The sequence below is a fragment of the Lithobates pipiens genome, unplaced genomic scaffold (genome assembly GCF_037356315.1).
Source record: "Lithobates pipiens isolate NorthernLeopardFrog02 unplaced genomic scaffold, aLitPip1_a1.2 Scaffold_27, whole genome shotgun sequence".
NCBI lineage: Eukaryota > Metazoa > Chordata > Amphibia > Anura > Ranidae > Lithobates > Lithobates pipiens.
The window spans coordinates 183,167,248-183,182,111 of NW_027507788.1; the positions used below are offsets into that span (position 1 = coordinate 183,167,248).

General features: G+C 47.1%; 1 protein-coding gene across 3 annotated transcripts in view; it reads left to right on the forward strand.

Moving 5' to 3' along the window:
- Positions 1-14,864, forward strand: part of CASZ1 (castor zinc finger 1) — a 435,575-nt gene that overhangs the window by 306,905 nt on the left and 113,806 nt on the right. The window contains exon 1 of one of the 3 annotated variants that reach the window (XM_077457986.1): positions 8,799-9,125. The exons of the other annotated variants lie outside the window; for them this stretch is intronic. The gene's annotated coding sequence lies outside the window, so the exon portion shown is untranslated. Of the gene's footprint in view, positions 1-8,798; positions 9,126-14,864 lie in introns of those variants that run through there. 3 annotated transcript variants of the gene reach the window in all.

The following is a 14,864-nucleotide window of genomic DNA, read 5'->3' on the forward strand; positions in this document are numbered from 1 at the left end:
TTCTTTTTAAAACTAGCGATTTGTTCACTTAGACCAGGGTTTCTCAGCCAGGGTTAGTCCAATGGTTGCTACTGCTAGGGGTTCCTTGAGCAATGACCAAGTTTTGCCTCTCAGATAAGTTCCAAGTGACACACGTGATCTTTTTAGCTATCTGTAGGGGGGAAATTCTTCCCCAAGACCACAGCTGTAAGGAGCACTCTTCCACTGACCATTACACCAATTTATCATGAGTTGTAGCTATAGCCATTTTTTAACAGGGGTTCCCTGAGACCGAAAGGTTATTTCAAGGGCTTCTCCATGTTGAAAATGGCTGAGAAAGTCTGACTTAGACCCTTCTCAGCTTGGGTTTAGGAGCCCTATGGTTTCCTCCAGAGGGGTTCCTTGAGCTGTGGCTCATTGACCTCCCATCTGAAGGTTCCCAAATAATCCTAGCTCCCCAAAGGTGTTCTATCGGGTTAAGGTCAGGACCAGTTCCTCCACCACAGACTCGCTCAACATCTTTACGGACCTTGCTTTGTGCACTGGTGCTCAGTCATGTTGGAACAGGAAAGGGTCATCCCCAAACTGTTCCCACAAAGTTGGGAGCATGAAATTGTCCAAAGTGTCTTGGTATGCTGACACCTTAATGCCGCGTACACATGACCGGTCTTTCCAGCAGACTGGGTCCAACGGAATCAGTCCATTGGACAATCCGATTGTGTGTGGGCTAATTCGATCATTTTTCATTTAAAAAATCCGACGGACCTAGAAATAGAACATGTTTCAAATCTGTCCGATGGACTCAGTTCCTAACGGGAACACCGTTAGTCTGTATGCTGGACCGACAGACCAAATACGACGCAAGGGAAGCTATTGGCTACTGAACTTCCTTTTCTAGTCACGTCGTATGTCATCACATTAAAAAAAACAGACTTTCGAACGGACTTAGTCTGTTCGTGTGTGGCCAAGTCCGTTCGTTCGGAAAGTCCGTCGGGAAGACCATCGGATCTAGTCTGCCGGGAAGGCCGGGCGTGTGTATACGGCATAAGAGTCCTCTTCACTGGGACTAAGGGCCCAAGCCCTGAAAAACAACCCCACACCATAATCCCCCTCCACCAAATTACTTGGACCAGTGCACAAAGCAATGCTCCTTCATCCAGAGTGTAGCCACCCTAATACAGGAGGTGTGTCCTGGCAGATCACCAGGTGAAAACGGGGGGAAAAAGCCTAAAAAAAAACTAATCGAGCCACCACATATAATGATTGTTAAAGAGTAAGTGCACCTGTCCCTCTAAAAATTAAAAGTCAGCAGCTACATATACTGTAGTGGCTGACTTTTAACATTAGGACACTTACCTGTCCTGGAGTCCAGCGATGAGGGCACCGCAGGCGATCTTCGGATCAGCCGGTCAGGTGCTGCCACTGGCATTGCTACAGTAGGTGACCGCGATATTATGTCAATCTCGCCGCTTTTATCTGCGAGGTTGACACCCTGTGAGCCCCGTCGTGGGAGCCAGCGCTGAGCCAGCTCGCATTGGGAAAGGAAATTTTTTTTATTTTCCTTTCCCGATAAGCATCAAGCATCGCTGACATTGAGGCTGGGTTAACACTGGTGCGGGGATCCGAATTGGATTCCAGCCAATACCAGGCACTGTATTTGGTATGAATCCTAAGGGAGAACTCCACACCAAATAAAAAAAAACAAACAGGCATGGGTTCCCCCTCCGGAGGCATACCAGGCCCTTAGGTCTGGTAGGGGTTTTAAGGGGAATACCCTACGACGAAAAAAAACGGCGTGGGGGTCCCCCCAAAAATCTATACCAGACCCCTACCCAAGCATGTGCCCCCCCCTCCTGAGCCGTACCAGGCTGTGTGCCCTCAACATGGGGGGGTGGGTGCTTTGGGGTGGGGGGGGCCGCAGGGCCAATGGCCTCTTCCCGACAACCCTGGCCGTTGGTTGTCGGAGTCTGCGGGCGGGGGGCTTATTGAAATCTGGGAGCCCCCTTTAAGAAGGGGTCCCCCAGATACCGGCCCCCCACCCTATGTGAATGAGTATTGGGGTACCATGTACCCCTACCCATTCACCTGGTGAAAAAAAAAGTAAATAAAATGTGTTTTATTTACTTTTTTTTTACCAGGTGAATGGGTAGGGGTACATGGTACGCCAATACTCATTCACATAGGGTGGGGGGCCGGTATCTGGGGGCGCTCCCAGATTCGGATAAGCCCCCCACCCGCAGACCCTGACAACCAGCCAGGGTTGTCGGGAAGAGGCCCTTGTCCTCATCAACATGGGGACAAGGTGCTTTGGGGTGGGGGGGCCGCAGGGCACCCCCCTTCCCCAAAGCACCCACCCCCCCCATGTTGAGGGAACGCGACCTGGTACGGCTCAGGAGGGGGGGGGCGCTCGCCCGTCCCCACCCCCTTTCCTGACTGGCTGGGCTGCGTGCTCGGATAGGGGTCTGGTATGGATATGGGGGGGACCCCCACGCCGTTTTTTTCGGCGTAGGGGACTCCCCTTAAAACCCCTACCGGACCTAAGGGCCTGGTATGCCCACGAAGGCATGCAGGTTTCATTAGTGAGGCGACATTATCGCCGATCTCTCTCGCTCCCTACTATAGGAAATTTACATTTTCCTATTGCAGCCAGCGCGAGAACCAGCGATGGGATCGCGCTGGTTAGAGAAGCCACCGGGAACCAGGATCGTGCTGGAAACAATATCGGCGGCACCTACTGTACTAAGGGAACCCAGCAGCGTAGCTTCATGGCTGGGCCCCTACTGCACTTCACTCTTTCACTGGCTGACAGAAGAGGAGGACCGAGCTGCTGACATTGATCGCCAGGGACCCATGTGGGGGGGTGTAACTCCGCTTTAAGCTGCAATATAATACATTTTTCATTTGGGGTTTAATTTCAGTTTAAATGTATACAGTGCCTTGAAAAAGTATCCATTCCCCTTGAAATTTTCCACATTTTGTCATGTTACAACCAAAAACATAAATGTATTTTTATTGGGATTTTATGTGATAGACCAACACAAAGTGACACATAAGTGTGAAGTGGAAGGAAAATGATAAATGGTTTTCAAGATTTTTTACAAATAAATATCTGAAAAGTGTGGGGTATATTTGTATTAAGCCCTCTTTACTCTGATACCCCTAACTAAAATCTAGTGGAACCAATTGTCTTCAGAAGTCACCTAATTAGTTAATAGAGTCCACCTGTGTGTAATTTAATCTCAGTATAAATACAGCTGTTCTGTGAAGCCCTCAGAGGTTTGTTAGAGAACCTTCGTGGCCAAACAGCGTCATGAAGGCCAATGAACTCGCCAGGAATAGAGTCAGGAATAAAGTTGTGGAGAAGTTTAAAGCAGGGTTAGGTTATAAAAAAAATATCTCAAGCTTTGAACATCTCACGGAGCTCTGTTCAATCCATCATCTAAAAATAGAAAGAGGATGGCACAACTGCAAACCTACCAAGACATGGCCGTCCACCTAAACGGATGCAAGGAGAGCATTCATCAGAGAAGCAGCCAAGTGGCCCATGGTAACTCTGGAGGAGCTGCAGAGATCCACAGCTCAGGTGGTAGAATCTGTCCACAGGACAACTATTAGTCGTGGTCTCCACAAATCTGGCCTTTATGGAAGAGTGACAAGAAGAAAGACGTTGTTGAAAGAAAGTCATAAGTAGTCCGGTTTGCAGTTTGTGAGAAGCCGTGTGGAGGACAAAGCAAACGCGTGGAAGAAGGTGCTCTGGTCAGATGAGACCAAAATGTAACTTTTTGTCCTAAAGGCAAAATGCTATGTTGTGTGGCGGAAAACTTACGCTGCACATCACCCTGAACACACCATCCCCACCGTGAAACATGGTGGTGGCAGCATCATGTTGTGAGGATGCTTTTCTTCAGCAGGGACAGGGAAGCTGGTCAGAGTTGATGGGGAGATGGATGGAGCCAAATACAGGACAATCTTAGAAGAAAACCTGTTAGAGTCTGCAAAAGACTTGAGACGGGGGGGTTCACCTTCAAGCAGGACAACGACCCTAAACATACAGCCAGAGCTACAATGGAATGGTGTAGATCAAAGCATATTCATGTGTTAGAATGGCCCAGTCAAAGTCCAGACCTAAATACAATTGAGAGTCTGTGGCAAGACTTGAAAATTGCTGTTCACAGACTCTCCATCCAATCTGACAGAGCTTGAAATATTTTGCAGGGAAGAATGGGCAAAAATGTCACTCTCTAGATGTGCAAAGCTGGTAGAGACATCCCCAAAAAGACTTACAGCTGTAATTGCAGCAAAAGGAGGTTCTACAAAGTATTGACTCAGGGGGGCGCCATACAAATGCACTCCACACTTTTCACATATTTATTTGTAAAAAATGTTGAAAAACATTTTTAATTTTCCTTCCACAATTATGGGCCACTTTGTGTTGGTCTATCTTATAAAATCCCAATAAAATACATTTACGTTTTTGATTGTAACGTGACAAAATGTGGAAAATTTCAAGGGGTGTGAATACTTTTTCAAGGCACTGTAAGTGGCCAAGTGTTTGGACGGATATACCTGATCCCAAACCCTCCATCACAGCTCCCGGCAATGACCATACCTGATTACATGGCATTGATCTGCAGGATATAGTCAGATTTGTGGCTGCAGACAATGAAAGTTTGGTGATTACTAGCGGCAGGAGCTAAATAGCCCTGTAACTGGTATGAAGGTTAATTCATGGTCCGCTAAACAGGAAAAATATGATAGGACTGTCAGACAGAATAGAGGGAGAAGGGGGGGAGGGGTAGAATCTAATCTAAAGGCAGAGGCTGCTGTGCTGTAAAACATATACAAATGCCAATAGACCCGAGACACTCTCTGCTCCCGGTGTCATCGGTTTAAAGGTACCGGCCTTGGGCTGGCCATACAAAAGTACAATTTTGTTCAAAAATTTTTGTTTTAAGAATATTTTTTTCTCTTTTCTAATCATTAATGGGATAAAATTCATTCATTTCCAACCATAGTAACAGGAAAACTGGAAGGAGCAGGATGGAAAAAATTAATGAATGAAAACGAATGAATGGGAAACAGTGAATTGAGGTAATGACTAAGCGCTAAAAATTGTGCGAAACGCGTCTACCTCTTTGTCCCCTGCTCCATCTGTCAACCACTTGTCCTATGAAGCTTCAATCAAAAGATTTTTTGGAAGTGCAGCCACCCGCAATCATTTCCTTATGTTACAGTGAATGAAGTTTTCATCCAGGAATTTACATTCGTTCTGTAATCAAGTGTAAAAGCAAATTCAATTTTGTACTTTTCGAACGACATTTGTCCTATACTAAGAACTTTTATTGGGACATTCGGATGAACGTTCCTTCATAAATTGATCAGGGTATGGCCATCTTTAGATCTGCTTTCTTGCTTTTGTTAACAGTGAGAATGAGAAGTGTTGAGCGAGTAAATCCTCAGCCTTATTCCAAAATCTATTCAATCCATAATTTTTCCTCAAAGTTCTACAAACAATACCCCATAATGACAATGTGGAAGAAGTTTGTTTGAAATCTTTGCAAATGTATTAAAAATAAAAAACTGGGAAAAACCCCATGTACATAAGTATTCACAGCCTTTGCTCAATACTTTGGTGAAGCCCCATTGGCACCAATTACAGCCTCAAGTCTTTTTGAGTATGATGCTACAAGCTTGACACATCTATTTTTGGGCAGTTTCTCACATTCTTCTTTGCAGGACCTCTCAAGTTCCATCAGGTTGGATGGGGAGCGTCGGTGCACAGCCATTTTCAGATCTCTCCAGAGATGTTCAAGTCTGGGCTCTGGCTGGGCCACTCAAGGCCATTCAGAATTGTCCCATAGCCACTCCTTTGTTATCTTGGCTGTGTGCTCAAGGTCATTGTCCTGTTGAAAGATGAACCTTCACTCCAGCCTGAGGTCCAGAGTGCTCTGGAGCAGTTTTTCATCAAGGATGTCTCTGTACATTGCTGCATTCATCTTTCCCTCGATTCTGACTAGTCTCCCCAGGTCCTGTTACTGTAAAGCATCCCCACAGCATAATACTGCTACCACCATGCTTCACTGTAGGGATGGTATTGGCCAGGTGATGAGTGGTGCCTGGTTTCCACCTGTAATGATGCTTGCCATTTACTCCAAAAAGTTCAATCTTTGTTTCATCATGGTTGTCCCCTCATGGTCTGAGAGTCCTTCAGGTACCTTTTGCAAACTCCAGGCGGGCTGTCGTGTGCCTTTTACTGAGGAGTAGATTCCGTCTGGCTACTCTACCATACAGGCCTGATTGGTGGAGTGCTGCAGAGATGGTTGTTCTTCTCAAAGTCCCTTGCTGGTGCCAGCATCTTCTTCTGGGCGCTGGTCTTGATTGGCCAGCAGAAAATGATGTCACTCCCGAGCATGCAGGGTAGTTAAGTCACCCCGGCACACTGGAGCCAGGGGAAAATAATAGATTTTTTGGGGGTGAAGGACCACTTTAATGATCTCTGTGTACTCTGTGTATGACCGCATGTTCTTAAAACAAGACCACGTTTTGTTCCAGACTTTTGAGATTTGTTTTTTAATGTTAAGTTCTAGGGTTGCACCAATACTGATACTAGTATCGTTATCATTGCTGATACTAAGCATTTGCACGAGTACTTGTACCCCCTCTTTGTCCTCTTTCATGCTCCTAAGGTCCCTCGCCATGTCCTCTTCCAGTCCTCCTCTGCTCCCCCTCTGTGTCCTCCACTCCTTCTCCGCTCCCCTTCCATGTCCTTCTCCGCTCCTTCTGTGCCTCCCCTCCGTATCCTCCTCTGCTCCCCCTCTGTATCCTCCTCCACCCCCCCGTGTCCTCCTTTACTCCTTCTCTTCTCCCCCTCCGTGTCCTCCTCCGCTCCCCCTCCGTGTCCTCCTCCGCTCCCCCTCCGTGTCCTCCTCCGCTCCCCCTCCGTGTCGTCCTCCACTCCCCCTACGTATCCTCCTCCACCCCCCCGTGTCCTCCTTTACTCCTTCTCTGCTCCCCCTCCGCGTCCTCCTCTGCACCCCCTCCGCGTCCTCCTCTGCACCCCCTCCGCGTCCTCCTCTGCACCCCCTCCGCGTCCTCCTCTGCACCCCCTCCGCGTCCTCCTCTGCACCCCCTCCGTGTCCTCCTCTGCTCCCCCTCCGTGTCCTCCTCTGCTCCCCCTCCGTGTCCTCCTCTGCTCCCCCTCCGTGTCCTCCTGCGCTCCCCCTCCGTGTCCTCCTGCGCTCCCCCTCCGTGTCCTCCTGCGCTCCCCCTCCGTGTTCTCCTGCGCTCCCCCTCCGTGTCCTCCTGCGCTCCCCCTCCGTGTCCTCCTGGGCTCCCCCTCCGTGTCCTCCTTCGCTCCCCCTCCATGTCCTCCTTCGCTCCCCCTGCCTGTCCTCCTTCGCTCCCCCTGCCTGTCCTCCTTCGCTCCCCCTGCCTGTCCTCCTTCGCTCCCCCTGCCTGTCCTCCTTCGCTCCCCCTGCCTGTCCTCCTTCGCTCCCCCTGCCTGTCCTCCTTCGCTCCCCCTGCCTGTCCTCCTTCGCTCCCCCTGCCTGTCCTCCTTCGCTCCCCCTGCCTGTCCTCCTTCGCTCCCCCTGCGTGTCCTCCTTCGCTCCCCCTTCGTGTCCTCCTTCGCTCCCCCTTCGTGTCCTCCTTCGCTCCCCCTCCGTGTCCTCCTTTGCTCCCCCTCCGTGTCCTCCTTTGCTCCCCCTCCGTGTCCTCCTTCGCTCCCCCTCCGTGTCCTCCTTCGCTCCCCCTCCGTGTCCTCCTTCGCTCCCCCTCCGTGTCCTCCTTCGCTCCCCCTCCGTGTCCTCCTTCGCTCCCCCTCCGTGTCCTCCTTCGCTCCCCCTCCGTGTCCTTTTTCGCTCCCCCTCCGTGTCCTCCTTCGCTCCCCCTCCGTGTCCTCCTTCGCTCTCCCTCCGTGTCCTCCTTCGCTCCCCCTCCGTGTCCTCCTTCAATCCCCCTCCGTGTCCTCTTCCGGTCCCCCCTGCCCCAGATCTGTCAGGATGGAGAGCAGAAGAAGAAGCTGGTAAATGACCTGCTCCTTCCCTTTCCGAATGCCCCATGTTTACAATGCTTTGTTTATGAATGGAGAGGAGCCTCTGTTTCTTCTCCATTCATCTTCAGTGCAGTAGAGGCTGCAGAGAAAGGAACTGGGGAATCTGTGTCCCTAGTCCCTATCTCTGTCTCAAAAGAGAGATGTCAGTATATCTCACACCAATCTACCCCCCCCCCCCCGCCCCCCAACAAGGTTGATAAAAAAAGAACACATTTTAGTATTTTAAAGTAAAATCGCAAAAATAATAAAATCTTAAATAAAAAAACAATAAAAAAAATAAAAAAAATAAAAAATAAATAACAAGAAAATATAAATTGTAAAAAAAATGTAATAAAAAAACTACTGACACAGTTTACACCTCATCAGTGCCACCTATCAGTGCCCAGCAGTGCTGCATATTAGTGCTAGTATCACATGACATAAAAAAAAAAAAATTGGTAATTGGTATCAGCGAGTACTTGAAAAAAAGTGTCAGTACTTGCACTCGGTCTTAAAAAAAGTGGTATCACTGCAACCCTATTAAGCTCACCACACATGTTACAATCTGATTGTTCAATGATTGGATACAACTCCATCAGTTAGTTTAGCTAGAACCTCATATGACCGTTTTAGAAAATCTAGGGTTGATTGTACAAAGATTCTACAGTCAGAGTGTAACATGTATGGTCACCGTATCCCCCCTATAATAAACGATTAATTATTTTTAGTATCGTACGGTCGTACGGTGAGGGATATCCAATGGCTCATAGCTGCCCACAAAGCTGTTTGTCCCCATCGCCCGTTCTCTTGTGCAATTGTTCAGTTGCAAAACAGACTTTTGAGTTTTGGAGCTTTCAACTGAAACTGATTACTAATTCTAGAGAAAGACAAAGATTTGAACCGGAGAATCTGGTCCGACCAGTTTTATTTTTATTGAAGGAAAAATACTTTACCAGTATAATTAATGTGTGTTTATTTGCTTGTTACCGACTGCAACTGCCAAAAAAAAAACCTTCGGGATCCGACTCCGGGTGAAGGAAGATCTGACGGGGACCAGCAGATGGGATTGGGCGGTGTGGAGGGATAACGAAAACAGCAGAGTGGAGGAGGAAAGGTGAGGGTGGCATTCTGTATGAGGACATCGTTTACTTTGTATCTAAGTTACCCGACCTGGTGTACAGCTCACCGTATATTTAACAAAGTATATATTTACATGTTTACCGGATGACGTGCCACGACCGTCTCCCAATACAGAGGACGTTGCCACAAATCCCAAATATTATCCCTCACTTTCCTAGTTTTTGGAAGACATTTTGGATTCATTCATTCTGGGACATCGCAGTAATGCACACCGTACAGCTGCGCACATTTTTGGTGGCATGGCACAACACACATGCCATTCAGATTGTGTTGGTGCCATGCGGTGAATGTTGGGTGCCGTTCAGAATGTGGTGGTGCCATGCGATGAATGTTGGGTGCCGTTCAGAACGTGCTGGTGCCATGTGGTGAATGTTGGGTGCGTTCAGAATGTGTTGGTGTCATGCAGTGAATTTTGGATGTCATTCAGGATGTGTTGGTGCCATGCGGTAAATGTTGGGTGCTGTTCAAAATGTGTTGGTGTCATGCGGTAAATGTTGGGTGCTGTTCAGAATGTGTTGGTGCCATGTGGTGAATGGTAATTCGCACATTACCCCCATGAGCGGCCGTTGGTGTGAACGAGCTCCTAGACCAGTGATGGCAAACCTTGGCACCCCTGATGTTTTGGAACTACATTTCCCATGATGCTCATGCACTTTGCAGTATAGTTGAGCATCGTGGGAAATGTAGTTCTGGAGTGCCAAGGTTTGCCATCACTGTCCTAGACAGAACTATCTTCAGGTGTAATTGTTCATATTGGAAATAAGTATCTGTTTCAACTAAGTATTTTAACAGCTGGCTATAGGTTAACTTGCTAAAGCTATAAGATGTTCAGATTTCAGCCGATTGGCCATTGGCTGTTTTGGATTTCGGCCAGTTGGCCATTGACTGTTCAGATTTTGCCTGGCTGGCTATAGGCTGTTCAGATGTCAGCTGGTTGGCTATAGGCTGTTCAGAATTCAGCCAATAGGTTATAAGCTGTATTGAATTAAGCTTGTTGGCTATAGGCTGTTCAGATTTCAGCCAGTTAGCTATAGGCTGTTTAGATTTCAGCCGGTTGGCTATAGGCTGTTCAGATTTCAGCCAGTTAGCTATAGGCTGTTTAGATTTCAGCCGGTTGGCTATAGGCTGTTTAGATTTCAGCCGGTTGGCTATAGGCTGTTCAGATGTCAGCCAGTTGGCCATAGGTTGTTTCGGATTCCAACTAGTTGACCATAGGCTGTTCAAATTTCAGCCAATTTGCCATTGGCTGTCCAGATTTCGACCAGTAGGCCATTGACTGTTCAGGTTTTGGTCGACTGGCTATAGGCTTTTCAGACTTCAGCTGGTTGGCCATATGTTGCACAGATTCCAGCCAGGTGGCCATAGGCTGTTCAATTTGGGGCCAGTTGGCTATTGGCTGTTCAAATTTTTACCAGTTGACCATTGGCTGTTCAGATATCTGGTTCCTGACAAGCCAGGCAAATTTGTTTAATGGGCAGCCCTGTTGGTCCCATTCCACCCAACATGCTTTCGATAGACAAGTGAAGGAGCCATATGGAAAATTGTCATCCGAGCAGCAATTGCATCCAAGCAGATGACTTCATTGTTCAGGTACTTTGACAGCTGTGGCCGCCAACTATCAGAATACATTTGCCCAGCTGGGAGACCTGTCCATGCTGGCTGTTTAGTGTGGATAGAGGTATCTGTTATCTGGTATCTGTTTTTTTTCCCCTGCAGCCTACGGAAAAAGTTCCCGGTAATGTGGAACTCCATGAAAAGAAAATGTATTTTTTTGGAAAACACTACACTTGAAATGTTACCTCTGATGATTACTATTTTGTCAGGATGGCCGCTGCTTACTGTAAAAATGACAGTTTCATTCAGGTCAGATATTACACACAGAGCTGTTCTTCCAGCGATGCAACTGACATTTCCGGCTATAGTACAATGCAGAGATCTCTCCCCTTTCTCTCCCTTCATCCATTCACAAAAAGCTGTGTGATCTTTTCACAAGAATACAAGGCATTCTAGGAGGGAGAGCAGGGGGTGGATAAACCGGATCTTCCCTCATCCATTCACAAAAAGCCTTCTATTCTGCCACCAGACTGAAAAACTGACTGGGGACATGATCAGACCATATTACCAGCATGCTCTGTTCTTTAGACGTCATCAACAGTAAATGCTTTGTGGGCCTTTTCCCACCGCAAAGGTTTTTGTTTTTTTTTGTGCCCAGAATTAAGTTTTATTATGTGTCTCAATCTTATATTTCAGGAGATTTCACAAATTCTTGACCTTGTAGTTACTTTTCATCAATAACTCTATTCTATTATTTGAGTGTGTTGGATTGGGAAGACTCCTTCTCCTCGGCCTCTCATTATCTAGGACTAATAATTATTGTTTACCTTCTAGTGTACAAACTGTATTTTCCTTGGAATAATCATTCTTCTTCCCTGCTATGATCAGAGTGTTGTGTGCCGATGTGTGTTCAAATAGGGACACTGATGATGTCACAATGACATCAGCAACCACTGGAGCTAAATCTGTCTAGGGCACAATCTCTGGATCATTTAGGTTATATCAATTATTAATCATAGCAGGCGTGTCCTGTATATTGTAGGCTAGGACATGTATGTGATAGCGTGGGAGATTAGTGTGGGGTGGTAGTAGGTGGCCAGGAGCTCCTACCTTCTGGCCTTAGGTAGGATCCCAGGTTTGAGTCTCACCTCGGACACTATCTGCTTGGAGTTTGTATGTTTTATATGTGGTCTCTGAGTTCAGTCTAAACCTAAGCTTGTCCGAACCTGGAAGGCAGCTGTCAGTGCCAGGCCAATGAGCTGCAAGTGTGGGGGATGGGCTTTCCCCATCCTGCAGCTGCACATAAACAAAGAGGAGGGGTGCTAGTGACATCATTGACCTAATATAGTCACATGTCAATGCAGTATTGAGCTTGGGTTCAAGGTTGGGTTCCGTCCTTCCCAAGTCTGGCTGAACCTTGAAGTTAGATGTCATTGGTGGGCCAATTGGTTGCAGGATATTCCCCACCATGCAAAAGATGTAAATAAAGGGTTGGGGTTGCTGGTGCGACCATTGATCTAATATGGTCACATGTCATTGTAGTATTGAGTTTGGGTCCAGGGCTGGGTTCCGTCCCACCCAAGTTTGACTGAACCTTGAAGTTAGCTGTCATTGGTGGGCCAATGGGTTTCAGGATATTCCCCACCATGCAGAAGATGTGAACAAAGGGTTGGGGGTGCTTGTGCGACCATTGATCTAATATGGCCCCTTGGCCATATTAGGTCAATTTCACTGAATGAATATGGCATTGTGGCCATATTAGGTCAATGATCTCATGAGCATACCCACCCCTTTGTGTATGTGCAGCTACAGGGTGGGGAATCCCCCATCTGCGGCGCATTGATCTAGCACGGACAGCTGCCTTCCAGGTTTGGATAAACATGGGTTTGGCCAAACCCACATTCGAACCCAAGCTCATTACCTTATTGACATGTGGCCATATTACATCAGTGATGTCACCAGCATCCACACCCCTTTGTTTATGTGCAGCTAGGCCCCAGCTCATTGGCCTGGCACTGACAGCTGTCTTCCTGATTTGGATGAACATGGGTTCAGACTGAAACTGAAACAAATAACCAAACCCAAGATCATTACTACAATGAAATGTGGCTATAATAGGTCAATGATGTCACCAGTATCCCCACCCCTCTGTTTATGTGCAGCTGCTGGGTGGGGAATCCACTGTCCGCAGCTCATTGGCCCGGCACTGACAGCTAGCTTCCAGGTTTGGATGAACATGGGATTGGACCAATCCAAGCTCATTTCTACATTGACATGTGACCATATTTGGTCAATGATGTCACCAGCATCCCCACCTCTTTGTTTATGTGCAGCTGTCTGGTTGGGATTTCCTTGTCTGCAGCTTATTGGACCAGCACTAATGACTGCTCTCCAGGTTTGGATTATCATGGGTTTAGACCAACCCAAGCTCCTTACTACATTGACATGTGGCCATATTAGGTCAATGATGTCAAAAGCATCCCCAGCCCTTTGTTTATGTGCAGCTGCGGTTGTCCATAGTTCATTGGTCCGGCACTGACGGCTTATAATCTAGGTTTGGATAAATATGGGTTTGGACTAATGCAGGCTTATTCCTGCATTAACATGTGGCCATATTAGGTATATTATGTCGCCAGCATCCCCACCCCCATATTTTATATTCAGAAAGTAGACCATGGGATCTGTTGGGATCGGTACTGTTCCTCCCAGTACATACCACTGTCTATACATTCAGTGTGGCTTTGCTGGTGTCAATGAGCTCGTAATTCAGCCATAGATGGTAAGATTTTCTTTCCTGCAACAACGGATTTCATGAAAGAAAATTGCTCAATTTCTCCATTGACCCCGCCCCCTCTGGCGCTGTTGTGTTCGCCTTTAAGGGGATTACATAATTACATAGTTACATAGTTAGTTAGGTTGAAAAAAAACACAAGTCCATCCAGTTCAACCATAAAAAATAAATAAATAAAATAAAAAATATCGTACAATCCAATATACCCATTCCTATACCAATTTTTTTTTATATTGTGAAAGATAATCTTACACCGAGTAAATTGATAGCCAACATGTCACGCTTCAAAATTGCGCCCGCTTCTGGAATGGCGTCAAACTTTTACCCTCAAAAATCTCCATAAGTGAAATTTAAAAAATTCTACAGGTTGCATGTTTTGCGTTACAGAGGAGGTCTAGGTGAGAATTATTGTTCTCACTCTACCGATCGTGGCGATACCTCACAAGTGTGGTTTGACTACTGTTTTCATATGCGGGCGCTACTCACGTATGCGTTCGCTTCTACATGCGAGCTCGTCGGATCGGGGTGTTTTAAAAAAACATTTTTTTTTTCTTATTTATTTTACTTGATTTTATTTATTTTTACACTGTTTTAAAAAAAAATTGGATCACTTTTATTCCCATTACAAGGAATGTAAACATCCTTTGTAATAGACAAAAGCATGACAGGTCCTCATAAAGAGGGATTTCATTGGAAAAAAAATTATTAAAAGCCAGCAGCTGTAAATACTGCAGCTGCTGACTTCTAATAAATGGACACTCACCTGTCCCAGGGTCCAGCGATGTCGGCATCCGAGGCCGATCGATCGCTCAGCTCTCGGCTGCTGCCGCCACCATTCTAAGTAAGGGAATCAGTAAGTGAAGCGTTGCGGCTTCACTTCCCAGTTCCCTACTGCGCATGCGCGAGTTGCACAGCGCAGTAGGAATGGTCTGCGCTGTCTCTGGGACCTGTGTGTGTGTCCCAGCAGACAGCGCGCCGGGACAGGAAGAGGCATAGACTCCCGTGATCCTCCTCAGATCTCATATTTGGACTTAAATGCAATAAAAAAATAAAAATAAAAAAATGTCATTTGAAAAAAATTACATTGAAAAAATGTGCCTTTAAGAGGTATGGGCAGAAGTGACGTTTTGACATTGCTTCCACCCTGCTATGGTATAGAGATGGGTGGGAGCCATCTTAGCCTCACCCGTCTCCATACCACAGAGAAGCCAGGTTCCTGATCGCCTCCGCCGCTACCGACGGCTCCGGTAAGTGGCGGAGGGCGCGGGAGAGCAGCGGGAGGGGGGGTGACATCTCTCCCGCGGCCGATAACGGTGATCTCGCGGCGAACCCACAGCAGAGACCACCATTATCGTTTACCGAACCGCC